At 39.7% G+C, this 19,400-nt stretch overlaps 2 pseudogenes; both read right to left on the bottom strand.

Annotated features, from left to right (window-relative positions):
* The window catches only part of LOC127676347 (ubiquitin-conjugating enzyme E2 G1-like), a 1,073,095-nt pseudogene that overhangs the window by 102,542 nt on the left and 951,153 nt on the right, over positions 1-19,400 (bottom strand).
* The window catches only part of LOC127685088 (uncharacterized), a 251,676-nt pseudogene that overhangs the window by 39,187 nt on the left and 193,089 nt on the right, over positions 1-19,400 (bottom strand).

The raw sequence follows: 19,400 nt of genomic DNA, 5'->3' as shown, positions 1-19,400 counted from the left end.
ATCAGCCATTCTGCCAAATTCTGCAACCAAACTTCACCAGGTATATTTTAACTTTGTTAAAGAAGCCACATTTGTTCTTAAAACAAGGCCTTTGCAAGTCCAGTTGGTCCTCTCAATCTCTGGTCTCCAGAGACCAATGTGCAGTCAATTACACATCCTTTGCTTAACAAACACAGCATGTTTTTGTGATCCCCTAAACAATATTATCATAAGATTCAAAGATGACTTTAAGTATTCAGAAAGGATGTGCATAGGTTATGAAAATGCTATGCCATGCTAGCTATACAAGAGACTTTAGTCATTTTGACATCTGTAGGTAGCATGGTACAAATTCCACTGAGATAATAAGACAATCTTATATTATCTACCACCCTTGTACTTCTGACCTACCTTTGTTTACAGGTCAAATTTTACAATTTAAAATTTACAAATTTTATAATTTAAAATAATTATATTATTTTAAATATAACTTTCTCTAGGAAGTTGCCCTCACTTCACATTCAATTCGATGCCGTTTTGTCTAAAAAATGTTCCTTTGACTTCTAGAATATCCCTGTACTTACACTGGCTTGCCTATGGGTGCTTGTCTACCAGACTACAAGCTCTAGTTGACAGGAGATACTTGCATTACATTCACTATTTGATCCATGGCTAGTTCAATTTTTAAAAAATTTTAGTATACTTTATTAAACTTATATTTATTTGTTGTTAGTGGGTAAGGAATATTTGTTACCATATTTACTATTCTAGCTATAGTTCAATGTTTTTTAGCAAATGCTTTTAAATATGTTATTAAACTTATACTTATTTGATTTCTTTTGTTTTCAAAGAGTTTGATTTTTATAAAGTGTGCAGAGTTCAAAATATTAAATCAAATCGTGTATACAATAGCTAGTTTAGCCACAACCCAATTTTACCCCATTAACACTATGCCCAGTCAAATCTCTCCAATGCCGTAGCGGCTGCAAAAAGATAACACCACTTCTGAACTTGTCTTCCTCCTATGTGTGACTCAGAACTCAGCGCCCCAAATTATGGCATCACAGAGAAGAGTCAAATCAAAGTCTTCTTGATGAACTCCTGCTCTTCTGTTACCAACTTACTTTTTCCCTGAATCAAATCATAGAAGCCAGACTGTATCCCGTTTGACTGCTGAAAGGAAGAGAATTAGCCCCTTCCAAGGATGAACATCTTTACTGGTTGTCTAGCACAGAGCTGCCATCTTTCAAACCATAGATACATACAAGCAGAAGTTTTGGCACAGCAGGTAGTACTTATGTATATTTGCACTCACATACCCAAGCAATCATATAACAAATATAATCAAAACAAAGAGAGTATCAACTTGACAGTCAGGGTACAGAGGGTTCGGGGGTGTTTGGTAGTGGCAGGAGGGGGGAATAGAGGTAGGAGGATGAAATTCTATTTCAAGGGGGGAATGTTAGAATTCTATTTCAATTGAAATCATTAAAAATTAATAATTTTTGGCAAAGAGTATAAAGAAGAGAGTTTGAGTTTTATAATTTGAACCCTCCATCATTTAGTGACTTTTAAACAGTTCATTGTTTAATACAAATTGTCCACTTAAATGAAAGAAACATTGACTAAATCAATAAAGAATGAATGAATACACAATAGAAGGAATATACCCATATATGAGCAACTGAAAATAAAATACCAAGGGATGTAAAGTTATTTACCTTCTTACCCCATAATCATCTCACTCTGTGCTCAGATAGCCTACATAGTTTCTTAGCCTCATCTTAGAATCCAATGCCTCGTATAACACGGCAAGTGCATGCCCCAGGATGCAGTCCCATAAAGGGATGTCATCACATCCACAATGAACATGCAAGATCCGTGTTCACCTTGAAGCTGGTATTCATGTAAAGTGGGACCCATAGAATAAGCTTTATAATCATCCAGAGGAGGAGTTGAAATGTTAGCTCCTGATAATAATTGTCCCAGTAAGTTAGACTGTTTTATCTACTCGGTGAGAGAGTGGATCACAAACAGGTTCCTCGTGTCCATATTTACCCTTAAAATGCAAAGAGAAGCAAGAACACCACCAGAATTATCTATGTACTTTGAGTGACACATGTAGCAGCTTGGCTCCTGCTGGACAAGCTTATCTTCTGTTTGTCAACAGCGCTGCTCTTTGAAAGGAGTCTGCTCTGAAGAGACTGGTTCCAAAGCTAGTCTTCCTTTCTCTTTCACGTTTAGGAAATCACACTCATGCCTGCCATGCTGCTGAGAAAGAAATATAGTGCTCACATGCAGTACCATTGACAGTGGCCAGAATCCCTTAGGACTGTTCCAGACTAAATGTCAATGGCAGGCTGCCTTTCTAGCCCTGGATTGGTCTCGAAAGTCTCAAGACAGCAGGTACCATGTGTAATACCTTTGGCAAGGAGTACTTGGGCAGCTTTATCTGGGCAAAGGCTTCTCTTCGATAGGACACGTAGTAGCTTGCTCTTCCACCTATTGTTACCTGGATTGTGGGAGAAACAAGAACAGATCAGATGGGGACACAAGTTAGAAAATACTCTCCTGTCCATAAGCAACCACAATGTGCTCCAAATTACCTTTTCAGGTCTACCTAATGTTAGTTTTGAGTCCCTGATTTCATGATCATGGGATCTCATGATCCCATGAAATCTTGAGTATTTATGTGTCTTGGTGCTGCTATGGGAAATACACTATTACAATGATAGTCCCTGTGTTTCTATACTTCCAAGATGGGGTGATTCTGTATGCTGTCACTGTGCTTTGCAGATGTAACACACCTAATGTGCATTTTCCACTGAAAACAAAGAGGCTATCAAAATCAGTTTCAATCATGATCTATTTGTCCAGTATCTGTTATTTTTTAACAATTTATTAATGCATTGCAGCCATAGCACCATGATCATAAGCATTGTTTAGAATCTAAATGATTATCGTGGCTCAAACCATCAGGACTGGAAAATTTCATTTCATTTCTGACAGTCACACTTTTCCATTCATATTCATAAATCCATGCATTGAACAGACGCTTTTGGATCCTTCCCATGTGCAAGCTGATTAAAGGCAGTGAAGGTAAGAAGAAAACTTCAGACACAGAATGTATAAACTTCTGTTTGTTTAGAACTAGAACAGGAATAAGCTTAGCCACCTCACTTGGCAAAAGATGGGTCCTTCATTTGATGACATGGTATCACTCCAAAAGCTGGTCCACAAACCTGGGTTTGTGGAACAGTCCTGCCAATATGGCACAGCTCTGAGGAGGGCTCCTCTCAGTCCAATTATCCTAACTCTGGGGAAATTAATATTCACAGAAGAAGATAACATGGCCTGTTCAGAGAAAATAGCAAGAGGACAATAGCAACCAGGCTGCTGCAGAGGCAATTATTCCAGACACATGCTTCCCTCTCACCAAGCACATGCTGGAGACCGGCCAGGACCCTCATTCCTGGCCAAAGCTGGCAGCCCTCCTCAGCAACTGTTGGGAGCAGTGGGGTGTAATGTCTCCATTGAAAGACACCCATCACCCCTCATTCTGAAGGATGGCCTCCCCATAGCTGTCTTTCTTTTCCTTTACAGATTGGAAGACCCTAAAGTAGGTTCTTCAAGCTGCCAGGTAGAGCAGATGTTAGACTCAGCGTAAGGCAGAGCTAGGGGAAAGCCTCGTCCAGGAGTTAAGGCTGTAAATGAAGAGTGACTGGCTTTCTCCTTCACATTTAGGGCTATTGCAGGTCTCTATTTTCTAATGAAATTTTAATTCTAGAACTTTTATTTTTATTTTTCTGCTGTACTTGTCAAAAATTTACATTGTTTTGTGTTGGCTTAGAGTGGGTGTCGGCATGTTGAGATTGAAGGTTATGGAGAATTCCTACGTTTTAAAATAATCATTAAGTTCATAGACTTGGATTAAAATGTAACTCTTGGGTACGGGAGCACTCTTAGACCTTGCATGAACCAGTGAATTTATTTGTTTGATTTGATTCTGTTTTAATTACAAAATCAAAACATATAAACATACCTGTCATACAATTTTATCAATAGTTTTGAGTTTTAGCATGCTTCAGAATCACCTGGGTGGCTTATTAAAACTCAAACTGCTGAGCCCCATGTCTGATTATATGAAGTTTGCTTAGAGTCAATGAATGGTCTTTTCTAATAAGTTTCTTGGTGCTGTCACTATTTAGGGACCAGACTTTGAATACCGGAGAACTAGATCTTTAACAACAATCTGCATACACCACTATGCTCCTCACCTGAACTTCCTGACTGCTATTATTCATAGTGGTGATAATTTTTAATTGATATTAAATTCCTATAATTAAACTTTTTTAAATGCCCAATTCAATAGCATTCCATTCATACCACTGTCCAGTTTTCACATCTATTTTGTCCTATGGCATTTTATCAACTCCCAAAGAGGGTCCTCCATATGAAATAATATTTAGGCACTCTAAATACATTCTGTGCTTAAAATCTAGTTCTTTATCAACCCTCACTAAACCTGCCCTTTGGCACACACAACATAGAATGTTCAGAGTTCAGTAATGAATATAGATTATGGTTCTTTTGGACCACGGGATGATCTAACATATTGGAGAGGGCTTTAGGAAGACAATATAGCCCAAGTGCTTCCCCTAATACTTATGCTAGTGCAGAATCTCCCACAGATATTAAGATGCCTCCCCCCACTTTGTCTGACTATGTATCTCTTTGTATTTTCAAAAACTCAATAATGCCTAAACCTAAGTACAAGCCTCAAGAGTCCATGGAAAGGTCTTAGTTGCCCTCAGTTACTGTGGTCCTGTCAATCAGCTTCTGAACTTTACCTCTCCCTTTTTCACAGGGCACTCAACAGTTACTACTGTAGCATACATATTCCTAAAGTGCTCCTTCATGTCTTACAACCTTGTTGAGGCTTCCTTCCTTCCCAGACAACACAAGGGCCACAATTTTAGTGTTTTTATTTCTTCTAAAATGTATGTTGAAGTTTAATGCCCAGTGCTATAATATTAAGATGTAGGGTATTTTAGAAGGTGAATAGATATGAACACTTGAGCCAATGAAGAACATCAGAGGCTTATAAAATGATTACAGGTAACTAACTTTAGCTTCTCTCACCCATCTATCCATTCTGCCGTGTGACAGCATAGTGTATAAGACACAAAATCACAGGCAGAGAAAGTGCCCTTACAGACAATAGGCACAGCTCTGCCTTAATATTAGACTTGCCAGCCTCTTGGTCACAATGAAAACTGTGGTTTTGATTTCCATAAGTCACTCAGTTTAAGATCTGTTATCTCAATAGCAGAAATAATATGGTACATACATTGGCACTGGAAATGAGCTGTTGGTAAAATATTTATTAAAAAACACACAGAAAAGGCTTCAGAAACTAAAATAAATGCTAGAAAAAGCACATATTGCAATGAATAGAGCCTTAAGGTGAATCAAGGTTCAGAGAAATATTTAGTCTTATAAATGACTTAAGCAGTTGTGATCAGCATGCTGGTGGAAATGAGGACAGGAAATATGATGTCAATAAGATTTCAGATGAAATCAGGAGTAATGTGTTAGATTCTGAAGGAAAGCCTACCTTCAAAGAACTTAAATGAAACGGAAGTATGTTCTAATATGCATGGACAGCACAATTCCAATGTACAGAGTTAGGATACTTGGTGGGAGAAACATCTCAGCGAAAGGTACAGCTGTCAAATGAATTCTAGACACCTTGTAAGATAAGAGAATTAATTTTGAATAGAGTTTGTATTCCACAGGCAAGTGGTACTTTTAGAAAATTCTGATTGTGGTCATGTAAACAGTTAAAAGATGTGCTTGGGCAAGAAAGCCAACAGTATGGTCAAGGAAATGTTTTATAAAGAGTTTGGGAGGAACAGAAGGAAGGCAGATGGCCTTCATTAAGAAGATGGAAGATTGGTCCCTGGGGCATTTGGAGGACTTCCAGAGCTCCTACCCCCATGATAGGCCAAGAAAACCAGGATTTTGAGGACAGAAAGCTTTAAAAGGTTTGGGCTTGCTATCCAGCATCACCTAAGTGTCTCTTTCCCAGATTATACTGCAGCCTTTCTGGATAGCCTTGTTGGGACTTGTGTGTGGTCCTGGCCAAGTCTCTAAAAAGTATAAGGAATGAACCTCAAGGTCATTCCCGTGGTACTAACTCTACAGGCACAGAGTTCAAGGACTACAGGAGCATGACTGCCTCCACCAAGTTTCCCAGAATTAAAAGTCCTAGGGATCAGGAAGAGGATGCTGCCTGCAGGCATGAATCTTCAGTTGAGTCTTAACTAGGATGTGGGTGGCAAGAATATGGCTAGAACACAGAGGCTTCAACTTGAGAAAATCCCAGTGAAGCCATGGGGTTGAGATTCTTCCCAAGACTCCAGGAGCATACCATAAATTATAGAACTACAGTCTAGGAAAACTACAGGTATTCCAGTACAATCCATGAGTGTTGTTGTATGGGCTACACCCAGAAAAGCTATAGGGGTGACTCAACCTCAATCTTCCTAGAAAACAGGACAAACCAAGGTCATTTTCAATCTTCAGAATTAAAGTAGTTGGATTTATTGGACTTTGGATCTACTTTAAATCTGGTACTTTTTTCCTATCACTTGCTTTGGTGGTTTTGCATGGAGACACCTAGGCTATATCTAACCCACTACTCTACTATAATTGTATAAGAACCCAGAGCTAAAGAACAATTTGTCTGAGGTTCAATCACACCATGTATATCTCATCCATGTATGATTTAGATGATATTTAAATGATACTTTGTCTTTGGCCTTTGAGCTTGTTTGTAAGTTAAGACTTTGAAGTCACTAAATTGGAGCAAGGACATTTTGTAAATAACAAAAACCAAGAATTGGACAGAGAATGCAGCAGTGGACTACTATTGACTAAGTGTTTAAATTCTCTCCAAGATTTCATATTAACACCTGATCTGTAAATGCAGCAAAATTAAGAGGTAGAATCTTTCAGGAAAGACCAAGCCACAAGGATTCCTACCGCATGGAGGCACAAACACGTTAGGGATGTATGAAACCTCCTTCTTCTCTGTTCTCCTTTGCCTGAAGAGGATAGTGAAGAAGGTCACATTTTGTTGTTGTTGTTGTTTTCTTTTATTGGATATTTTCTTTATTTACATTTCAAATGTTATCCCCTCTCCAGGTGTCCCCTCTAGAACTCTGTATACCATCCTCCCTCCCCCTGCTTCTATGAGGGTGCTCCCCCCTCCAGTCCTCCCTTCCTGCCCCGGCATTTCCGTACACTGGGGCATTGACCCCTCACAGAACCAAGGGCCTCTCCTCCCACTGATGTCCATAAAACTTCAGCCAGAGCCATGGGTACTTCCATGTACTCTGGTTGGTGGTCCAGTCCCTGGGAGCTCCAGGGAGTATGACAGGTTGACACTGTTGTTCCCCCCATGGGGTTGCAAACCCTCCTCTGCTCCTTTAGCCCCTTCTCCAACTCCTCCATCCGGGGCCCTGCGCTCAGTCCAATGGTTGACTGCAAGTATCCACCTCTGTATTTGTCAGGCTCTGGCATAGTCTCTCAGGAGACAGCCACATCAGGCTCCCAGCAAACACTGCCCTGCATCTGCAATAGCATCCAAGTTTGGTGACTGTATATGGGATGGATCCCCGGTGGGGCAGTCTCTGGATGGGAAGGCCACATTTTGAAAGCAGGAGATGAAGCTCCTTCTGGCAATGAATTAGCCTCAGGCTTAAACTTGCCAGGCCCCAGGCCAGGAAAAATCAAATCTCTATTTTTTTTAAAAAATAAACTATCCAAATGTGGTATTTTATTGTAGTAACAGAAATTATTAACACAGCTGATATTCAGGAAGAGTGTGGATATATGATAATGAGTCAACAAGAGTTTGTTGAATGCATCAACCACACTCCAGAAGTAAATTATTTTGCTATTCTTCATTGTAGCATTATAAAAGGTATATGAGGCCAAGTAACTGGTTAAAGATGAGACAACTTTGAACTTCAGAAAGCTTAGCTCTACAACTGTACCCCTCCTCGATGTAGCTGGAAGAATCGGAACTCTGTCTTACTAATCTCACTATAAAACAGTACATAGCTGTTTGATTCTTACATCCTGTTTTTTAGTCATACTTGTAAAGCTGTGCAACTGACAAGTGTGTGTGTGTTCCTCTGCATTCCTAGACATCCTGTTAGGACACTGATGGATCATTTTAAAAGTCAGGTTTTCTTAGCAGACATGAGGTGGCATAAACAAATGCAATGGCAGCTGCCTTTCGGTCCTTGTCAAGACATACAAGATCCTGCAGTGCTGCTTACCTCATCACATCTATACTTTCCAGGTCAGGAGCCTGGATCATCCAGAGCTCAGCCAACACATCCAACATGGCATAGTCTCTCAGAGTTGCAGCCAGAAAGTGAACACTGGCTTTCTTGCTCCTCACACTCTGTCTAAACCCTGGCGAGTGAACAAGAAATTAACACTAAGAACTGAATAATGAATGTCTGGGATTAATCTGCTTATCCACTAAGACTGTGGGTCTGCCTCTCCACAGTTTCATGACTACAGGTGGGCACACAAAGTTTCTCTCCATTTCTGTCCATGCCTGGATGGACAAAGACTTATTTCCATACAGTATCTTAAGCACCACATCCCCAAGAATGGAACTTCAAAGTGCTATGGAGACAACCTGCTGATGTATTTGCTGTCGCTCCGTTATTATTTGTGCGGCTCTCTGGCAACCTCACAGGAAGGAATAAAGTTTAGCCACTATTAATCTATTTTGATGAACTTTTCTCTTCCTTACAAGCAAATTTCCTAGCACTGTAAATCCCAGAGATTATTGCTACTCTCCCCGTCAGTGACACCTTTTATTTTATATTTGATGAATGCCATCCAATTATTTGCTAGGGGCCCATCCTTCATGCTAAACACAGAATTAGCTGGGTCTTTTCCTTACTAATGACTGGCTCGTTAATCTGATTTTCTGAATTTCTATTTTACAGGTTTAATTGGGCTCCTAGCCAGTGTAAATGATTCCTTTGGATAAATGCATCGGTCATTAAATATATCTGTCCCTTTTGAATATTCCCATTCTTGCTGTGGCCAAGCTTAACCTAACATATCTTTTATTTATTTTCACTCATTCTGTTTCTTAATGATAGCCTTCCCTAGTGAACAGAGGGAAAATGTGCATACCAAAATGAAACCAAAGCCAGTGAGTTACTTTTTGACCCTCACTAGGAATTCAGTTGTTGAGCCTCTGGATTTATAAGCAGACACAGCAAATGTGAGAACTGAAACAAATATTTTTGAGTGTTTAACTTTGATGATATTATTTAATATCCATAATACTTGTTAATGTTATCATTTTAATAATACAACTATTATTAGATATTAGGTTAGAGAGATTAATAGCAGATAACATTTCTGAGCATTTGTTTCAAATACTGTTCATCTTGACATACTAGTCTTCTACTTAATGTTCAGGAATAAAACTGACATGTAATGAAATTATATAGAATACTCCAAAATACAGGCAAGTAAATGGTGACTCTGGAATTGAAACCTGACATTTATGATTTTAAAAGTTATGACAATCCTTGCCATGAGTAAAATCCCACACTTCTCTGTGGAGAAGGGTGGATCCCATATTACTCCACTTGCAGTTCTACAGGCATTATGTCCACCAACAATGCAGATCTTTCTGTGTGGAGTTCCTGCCAACGTCTCAGTCCCTGAAAAAATCAGTGCTTCATTGTTGTCCATGACTGAAAGGTGCTGCTATCAGAAGTTTTGCATAAGAAGAACCACAATGGGAATAAGTTTGGCTTATACAAGAACTGTTGCTCTCATAGAAAAGGACATTTAGAAGCTTTTCCAGTTAGGAGATTGAGCTGGGTTCGATACAATTTGAATAATATAGATGAAGAAAAATGGCCACAATTGTAGATCCATATCAGCTGACTGTTACATGGCTCAAGCATTGTTTCTTACTCCCTAAAGAAAGGAAAGGAATCCTCAAACCCTTCAGATGTGCACTCACCTTTGGCAATCCTCTGCTCATTAATTCCGCTCAGGTTATTCAAAATAAATCTCAATGTTTTTAAGCCTTTATCCCCTACTCCACTTCACCACAAACAGAATTCTCTCAAAGAACTTTTTCTTTATTTTAAGAACAAAGAGGCAGTATTCTCAATACTGGACCCTAAGAGTCAACCTTTATGCCTGAAGTCCCAGATCCCCAGGAAATCAAGACAGTGAAATCATTACTTCATCTTCAGAGTTTAAGGTCAGCCTGGGCAGTAGAGTGAAACTTTACTTTTTAAAAATTAGTCAATTAACAGCCCAACTTCTCACTTGCTACCATGTCCATATAGATGATAATTGTCATTGCAGAATCCTCATGCTAGAAAGAAATGCCTCAGGTAATGTGAGTTTATTTCCCCAAACTTCTTTGCTAAGGTTCCTCCCAACCTGCCTATCTCAACGATGCAGCACTTGGAACAACTCAACATCCTATCAACAAGCCATTTCCTATGCTAGACTGTTCAGAGTTCAGTGTTTGTCTCACCTGTGTTTGCTTATTTTATAGCCTAGAGGCTCTGTAGCATACCTTCTTTTATATTGTTGTGTCTAGAAAGAGTGAATCTATTACCTAACACTGTATCTTATGCTACAGCAGGATCTCCTTCAAACCAGATTTGTACATAAAACCTTTTATTAATACCAAACATAATAGTAACAACGTAGCTTCACCAAGACTAGATTTGGGATGAAAAGCTGAAACTGAAGCCAATATTTCTTCTTCTTTCATGACGTGTATCTATAGGGAAGGAAGAAGTTGGAAGAGGTGAGTAATAAACTTGCCAGTAAAGTCACTTGTCATAAACCACTGATGAAGCAACTACCACCATTGAGAGCCAGGTAACCAGCTTTACTGCTCATCAAAACCATCACCAGATCGCTAACCTACCTCCCTGCTCGTTACAAATGCTGGTGGGGAAGGGGACGATGATGAGCAAGAAAGCCATGGGACAGCGAGCTCATGATTAGACACAATGGCCAGAAGGATTAATATGCTTAACTCTGACCATCTGTATTTCATCAGATATAACAAAGGAACCCAGTTTCCAATTATGTGTGTCTTCAAAGGGAATACTTTCCCCAATTTTAAAGAATACATCACATTAGTTTGTACCCTAGAAATGTATCTGAAAATGGCTTGCTGATTTAATGACCTTGGAAATTAATTTAGATTTTCTCTTCTGAAAGATAAAGATATGATTACTACTTCTGATAAGAAAATATTGGAATAAATTCATCTTCACAGCATGTGTGCAAGAGCACACATGCACTCAAATACAAGCACACACTGAGAGAGAGAGAGAGAGAGAGACAGAGACAGAGACAGAGACAGAGAGAGACAGAGACAGAGATATATGCTTATATTACTTGTTCAGGAAAACTTACAGAAAAAGATGCCTGTAGCCATATAATACCTTCTGCAGACTGACTATGTAGTAGTTATATATAGTCACCTGATCATTCTGGCCAAGCATTGAGCTATGAAATTCTTCTTATCCTCAGCCAGAATGACATTCCAGGGCGACCAAAAATAGAGAGCATCAATCCTATATGTGTCAAGGATTACCATTAATGAATACAAGTTAGTTCTCATGAACAAATTACCTTGGGGAGGGAGGCATCATGGAGTTCATATTTGCTAATGAGTTGAATGGCCTATAGAAAGTAGGCAGTCCCAAAGTGGCAGAGTTCAGATTTAAATATAGGCTACTATGTCCTGTCAAGGTCAGTTCCATTAGACAGTTCAGAATTAGTCTAAATTTTCTACTCTGAAGCCTCTCCAAAGGATGACTAGTCTAGGACAAATCATAAAGACCCATGCCTAGGATCGACCAATTTCATAGTGGTTTGTCCTTCTTGTCCTGCAATTGGAATCTTATTTCTCTCTGAATTGTATGTTCTTTGTTGATAGCATTCTTCCTGCATTAGTAGTTGTGCATTAGGAAGTTGGCCTATCTTCAGGACTATATTGGTTTTGAGAGTATACAATGTGTCTTATTGTTATCTTGGTCCTCCCTTGGCAAGTTATATCCATGTCATAGCATCTGGAATCTTTGCAATGCTCTATGCTCTTAGTTTTTCTTTCTTTTCACTGTTTTCCATTATTCTTTTATAATTTCATCCAATATATTTTTGTCATATACATTCCCTTCCACTGACTCTTTCCAGATCCTCCATTACCTTCAAATTCAACTTTATATTATTTCTCTCTTAACACACACACACAAACACACACAGCACCAACACCACCAACACCAGCACCACTGTCACAATGGAGTATGATTTTACTATTCTGATTCTCATTTGATTCAGCTACAACCTAAAGAGATTTAATTACATCATAATTTTATAGGTAAAGGGCCCAAGGTCCAAACAGACTACTCTGGGTCACTTTGTTGTTTAAACTTGGGGCCGAAGGTAAACCTCAGAACTTCTGACTTTTAGCCCTAGGCTTTTTCCATTTTTCTATACTTCTAAATTCTGTTTCCTGAGTCAAAAAGAAAAAAAGAAAAGAAAAAGAAAACAGAGGTGAGAGACCATTGCATGGATTGTTATATAAGTGAGTAGTGATTTTACATCAACTATTCCTTTGAGTGGTTGAGAACAATTCAACACAAAAATCAGGAGCTGTAAGAAAGTTCACCTTTCTGTGGGAAACAGAGCAGCTGATGGCAAGATGATCTCAACCAACCAGTGCAGAATACACAAATCAATTAATGCTGTGAGCAAACTCACACTATCTTTTGAACTTTCTCATATTTGTGGACCACATGACAGACAACACAACTTCATTGTGTTATATGTATCATTTATCAACAGGCAAGGGCATGTTCAGCACCTCTGTGCCAAGACTGGGTCAATTATTGTCATGGAGGCAGTGACATAAAGGTGTCCACCATCCTTTGGGAAAGCAAGAGTACTATACAAGTACTATACTAACCAACAACAATGAAAATGCATTGACAGTACCATCCCCAGTGCTACCCTTGGCAAGCTGAGGCTAATTTCTATAATATTCCCTGCACAGAACATCCATTGCCAAGTGAACTTAGTCTAATGTACCTTTCTCCAATGGACTAGTGGACTAGTGTTGGATACTGTGGGCACCACATCTGTCATACTGATGTTTGCAGAAACATCAAGGGAGAAGAAAACACAAGGCAGCATGTGACAGAACAAGCAGAGGGCTGGGTTGACTTTAAATAACTATGTTTGGCCTGAAAGAGCTTGTGGATATAGACGCCCTTTTAAATCATCATCCACAGTGTTTCACATATAAGTGTTCACACATATGCATGCATGCACCCAAACCCCAATACACATATACTTATACACAAGATCATATGTAATATACAAAAGGTGTGGTTTATAATCCTTCAGGCTTGGAAGAACCGTTCCCTAATAATGAAGGGCATTTTGCTTGCTGAATGAGGTGGTGAGTATAAGGCAGACGAGAGATGCCAGACAGGTGAGATTGCTCTAAGTGACAAACAGAGAGGGGAACAAAGAAAAAGATAGGGAGAAAGGTATGATATGACCTGGAGAGGGAAAACAGAAGAGGAAGGAAACAGGAAAATCTAGAGATGCACATGAATGGATGTAACTCAGGAAGGTTATTAATCACTCACTGATTTGAAATGAGGTGCTTTGGAGTTAAAGAAAGAAATAGCACACATGTGTAGATTGTATTTGTTAAGCTGCATGTATTCATGTGATTTCATGGGAAAGATTCCTTGTAGCTCATGGTTTCAGAGGGTTTAGTTGTTTATAGTTTGCCTCTGTATTTCTGAGCCTATAGGTGGGGAAGAACATCATGATGTCAGAAAAATATATGACAGATTTGATTCACTTCAAGGTAGCCAATATGAGGAGTAGACGAGGGAAGGGAAGATGGAGAAAGCAAGGGAGAAAGGAGGCGGGGCATGTCTACCACAAGCAAAGGACCCTCTTCCTTCAGCTAGGTCTCAATCCTAAAGTTCTCAGTGTCTTCCTAACAGTACCACCAGCTAGGGGCTAAGTCTTCGATATACACCTCTTCTGGAATGCCACCTGATGCTCACAATGTATTGCTGTATGGTGTGTGATATAAACACCACTTCATTTCTAATCTATAACTGACTTAGTTATGATTTCTATTGCTGGGCTGAAACACCATGGCCAGAAAGCAAGTTGGAGATGAAAGGGTTTATTTGGATTATACTTCCATATTAGTCTTTATCATTGAAGGAAGTCAGGGCAGGAGCTCAAACAGGGCAGGAAGCTGGAGGCAAATGCAGAATCAGAGGCAGTGGACTGGGTGCTGCTTAATAACTTTCTCCTTCTGACTTGCTTAGTCTGTTTTCTTAACAAAATCCCAGGACCAGAAGCCCAGGGATGGCCCTCCCCCACCAATCGACAATTTTAACAAGGCGTTATACACCTGCCTACAACCTGATCTTCTATAGGTATTTTCTTGCTTGAGATTCTCTCCTCTCAGATGACTTTAGCTTGTATCAAGTTGACTTAAAACTAGCCAACACAGCATCGTTAATGAGATGCATATAATATTATATATAAATATATATTATATATTATATATAATATAATAGTTTTACTAAATTTTTTGCACTTATAAATAGTAAATGAAGTCCTGTTCCAAAAACCTGCCCAGAGTTACAGTTGGGGAGCCAGAACTTCTGTATTTGTATACTTTGGGGTAACGTGCTTATTTTCTTGTGAAAATTAACAAAAGAGAAAAAGGGCTATTGGTGATGCAGGCTGAGAACTCAAAATAATTTTCCTTATGCACATTGCTTTCTGGTCCACAGCTTCTACAGTGTGGAGATAATCTTCAATGTAGTACTTTCAGGTTCTATACTGCCAGTTTCTAATTTGTTCATTCAATGATTCCAGGGCAGTTTAAAAAACTTTCCTCATTTAATTTTGCGATTACAATATAATTCCTTCATTCCCCGTTCTCTTTCACCCTCCAACTCATGACCTTATTTTTCATTATTGTTGTTACAAATAAGTATGTATCTGTACACACACACACACAGATACACACAGACCCACACACACCACAATATATGTATATAACCTGCTCAGTATAATGTTATATTTTAAAGCATTTACTCTATGGTGAACTTATGCATGTTTATTTATATCCTTACATAGTTTCTAATCCAATTTGCCTCAGATAAAAACATCTAAAGGTTGTGCTAGTTTGTCATTTAAATGGCAGGACCGTGCAGTGGTTGTAAGAGAAGGCTGTCAGGCCAAATGGACCATGTCAGTGTTCTATGCCACAGCTTATAAGTAGTTTGTTTGAACCTGGGAAGTGGTGTGTCTTCTTTGTAACTTTTAATGAAACAGGAATGGACCATATGGTGCCAGGACAATTGCATTCATTCACAAAAGGCCTAGCTCACTCTCTCCATTATGTTGGAATTCTCTAAAATGTCAGAATATTCTGTGGTGAAGAAAATCATCCAGGATCTAAAACCAATAGAAGGCTCAGGGAAGGAAGCTAAGGATTACAGTGTTTCTAAGAGAGGATAATCACCTCCAATTCACTTCACAAGCTTGTCTCTGACAGTTCAGGGAAGAAGGAATGTGTCCCTGCATCCTTTCCCTCTCACACAGAGAATACCTAAGAAGCAATTACACAGCACCATGAAATACTAAGCACAACCCCAGTCAGAGACCTCAGAGTATTTTTTCTGTGTTACATCCTGGCAGCCAGGAACCCTCCACTTTGATCCCAGAGAACTGGACATAAGGCTCGGGAGGGCAGACTCTGCTCTAATTACCACAGCATGCTATGCCAAACTGTGCACTTCTTCCGCTCCCCCCCCCCCCAGAAGAGGGTGCAAGCAATCTTCTTTGACCATGAGAAGCAGGAAGGCTTAGAGAGCCAAGTGGATGCAGTTCATCTCAGGTCCCTGTGAAGTATGCCCTTGGCTAGAGGAAAACAAGGAGAAGATGAAGATGCAGATTAAAGGATCAAATAGCTCTGAAATGCCAAAAAGCAGAGGAAAAGCGAGGCCTGTTGTTTTGGTTGTTGTAGTTGTTGCTGTTGTTGTTTTGAATGGAGGCTTGCATTATAGCTTCAAATCTAGAAGCATGGCATGGAGTAGAGTTGAGAGAGTATGGGGGTGGGGAGCCGAGGGGGTAGGAAGGAGTGGCTGACAAACAGGAAGCCTGTCCCCAGTGCCTCCTCTTCCCCGGGCCACCCACCAGGCTAGGTTCCAGCACCGGTGCTGTGTCTCAGAGCTCTGCCCTCCCCAGGCTGCTCCTGAGCTCTGAGTCTTAAATCCAGCAGGTCTGTCCGCTAGCACTCCTCCCCAGGATGGCAGGACTAATCAGACTCATCCTTTAAACATCTTCATCCTATTACTTTCATAATCAGCATCTAATGTCCTGGTTCGATAGCTGTGGGGCCAGCGAGGCCCAGCACTTGAACAGCTGCTGTGGCTCTGGAGCGATGCTCTGCGCCATTGATCACAAGGACAAAAATCAATCCTGGCTAAGAAGAAAGAAGTTAAAAATAAATTGCGGGGATTGATTTCTGTTCAGACCTCCCGACTCCCAATTTAGGAAGGGGAAGGAAAAGTGCACGTGCCCGTGGATCCTTCTGTCATGAAATCAGTTCCCACATCCCAGGCTTGAGTGCAAACTCTGGCGATATTTTCTCTGTTTCTCTTTTAATGGATGCCCCGTGCTATTTGGTTTTGCTTCTTAATAACTATCAGAGGTAAGAATTAACTTAAATCATGAACTCCTGTTAAAAGAGAAGTCAGAGGATCAGAGAGGTGGCTCACTTAAGAGAGGGTAAAAGAGGAAGAGAATCTCCAGGATCCAAATAAAAAAATGGGTGTGACAGTGAGTGATTGAAATCTCAGTACCAAGAAGACTGAGATCATAGCTTCCCTGAAGCTTGTTGTCTGACTGGTCTAGCTGAATTAGGGAGCACTGTGTTAAGTGACAGACCTTATCTCAGAAAATAGGATGGAGACTGACATCAATATCACACACACACACATACACACACACACACACACACATATGAGTACACAACACACATACTCACACACACAACACACATGCACGCACACATACACACGCACAGACATGCACACATGCAACACACAACACACAGGCACACACATATAGAGGAGTTGAGGGAGATTAAGCATGGAACATTATGCATGCCTGTAATCCCAGTGCTGAGGAAGCTAAAACTAGAACGCTCTCAATTTGAGTTCAGCTTGAGCTATGTAGTGAAAAAAAAAATCCAAACAACAACCAAAAGAAGAAAAGCAAGTGTTGTCTAGCTTTCTACCACATCCCCAGTATGTGGCTACTATGCTTTGTGGATGGTAACAACTTCAGAAATAGTTGTTGATAGTAGGAGTAAGCAAATGAATAGATTCCATTTCTGTCTCTCACCATTACGTAGATTGGTTCATGGATTTATCAGACTGCAATTATTGTTCTTTTGTTTGTGTGCTATTCCTCTCTCCCTAGATTATAAACTGTCCTATGGCAGGTACTATGTTTTCCTTATTTGCATATTTATTTCTATATGTGTGATCTCCAGGGAGCATAACCTTATTTACTTTTGGACTTTTTTATTTCATATTTACTTTGTTATTTCTTTTTATGTATGTTCCCCAAGAAGCTATGCTGGGGAATGAAGAAAAAAGACAAATTCAGCAATTCTGTGTAAGATTTAGCAACTATGCAAATAAACTTTCTTCACATAATTCTTATACTGAAGGTATGAGACATGGAAATCCCCCCTGAGTAATACGCCCTTCCTTTGTGACTAAAAGGGACAACCTATATGGTGAGCAGATCTTTGGAATTTTAGAGTGAGTAATTCTCAGAAGGTCCTGTCTGGAGTCAAATGGTAAAACATCTCTCATCTCATAAAACAAGTGAGCTTTACAGAGGATTCATGGTGACCCAAGGTCACAGAAGTTATTGGTAAAAATGCAATCACGTCAAGGAGTACTGTCCCTCAGTTGCCTGTCTTACCAAAGCATACCCATTTTCTCTATTGGAAGGTTCTCTGCCTTGCACACTGTGCCTAAGTTGGCCTGTCAAGTAATTCCCCTGCTGTGCATATCCTTCGTCTAGTCTGTCACAGAAACAGTGCTTTCTTACGGTTTTAAGGATTTCTCAAAAGCCACACAGAGAGTTGAATGGCTTCCCCAGTCATTTGCCATCAAACAAAGATGAGTTCTCAATAAATGACTGTAAAATACATGTACGAATGAGAGAGTGAAGAAATTTAAGTACCAATGGGAACCAATCCGAACCAATGAGATCCAGTCAGGCTGTCTGTTTAATCACTGGTTCTTCCATAGAGAAACTTCACACGCCTCTGTTCTCATTGATAATGAGCAGAATCAGAGTTGCAGTCCTAAAAGCTGCTTGCAGAAATCCAAAATGTTTGCTCACAACATTAGGTAGGGTTGGAGTTAAGAGCAAAGTGATTAAAAATTTTAAAAGCTGAAACTCTGAAATTAATAGATATATATATCCTAGTTAGAAGGGTAATGGAAAGAGCACAGACTTAATAGCCTACTTCTCAGTCAACAACCCAGCTGCCTTCATTTTCACCATGCTGGTTTTTACAATGGCATAATTATCTTTAATAGGAAAAGGCTACAGACAAGAAATTCTCCTGGGAGCTGGGAATAGAGGAGTAGGTGTCCAGGACATGCAGAAACTTGGCAGGAAAGTGAAATGGGGACACTTAGCCAAGACACAAGTATAGGCTCCTCTGAGTAGTCTAAGGAGATCCAAAGAAAAATGCATCCCCAGCTTTAAAATGTAGCAAGAAAAGTATCAAGTGAGCAAAAAGAGAAAGAGTAGAAATGTTGATGTGAAGGATGCTTTGCCACTGTTACTGCATCGCCACTTTGTATGCCTGGGATGGGCATGTGAGGATTATCTAAAACACAGGAATGACCTCATTGTACTGAATGCCATTAAGCTTTTATTTGGTTGATGATACAATAAATTTCTAATATGAAACAATACTTTCACTTTTTAACAGAGTCTAGTCCACTCAACAGGGAGTGATGAGACTTTCCTCCCCTAGTAACTAGAGAAATTGGACAACATCCACCTATTCTGCTGGTAAAGCCTCCCAGAGAAGTACCTAAGACCTATTCAGTGATAATGAGAAAAAAATGAAACATGTCTTCATCATGTTTTAGAAGCTCAAGCATCTCTGAGATCAGGTTTAGCCTCTCATTTCCTTGACATTACATGACAAAGTGGGATTATATACACCACAGACTCTTGGT

This window comes from Apodemus sylvaticus, chromosome 1 (assembly GCF_947179515.1).
Source record: "Apodemus sylvaticus chromosome 1, mApoSyl1.1, whole genome shotgun sequence".
Classification (NCBI taxonomy): Eukaryota; Metazoa; Chordata; class Mammalia; order Rodentia; family Muridae; genus Apodemus; species Apodemus sylvaticus.
The sequence above is the reverse complement of the archived record's forward strand: the minus strand, read 5'-3'. Positions and strand labels throughout refer to the sequence as shown.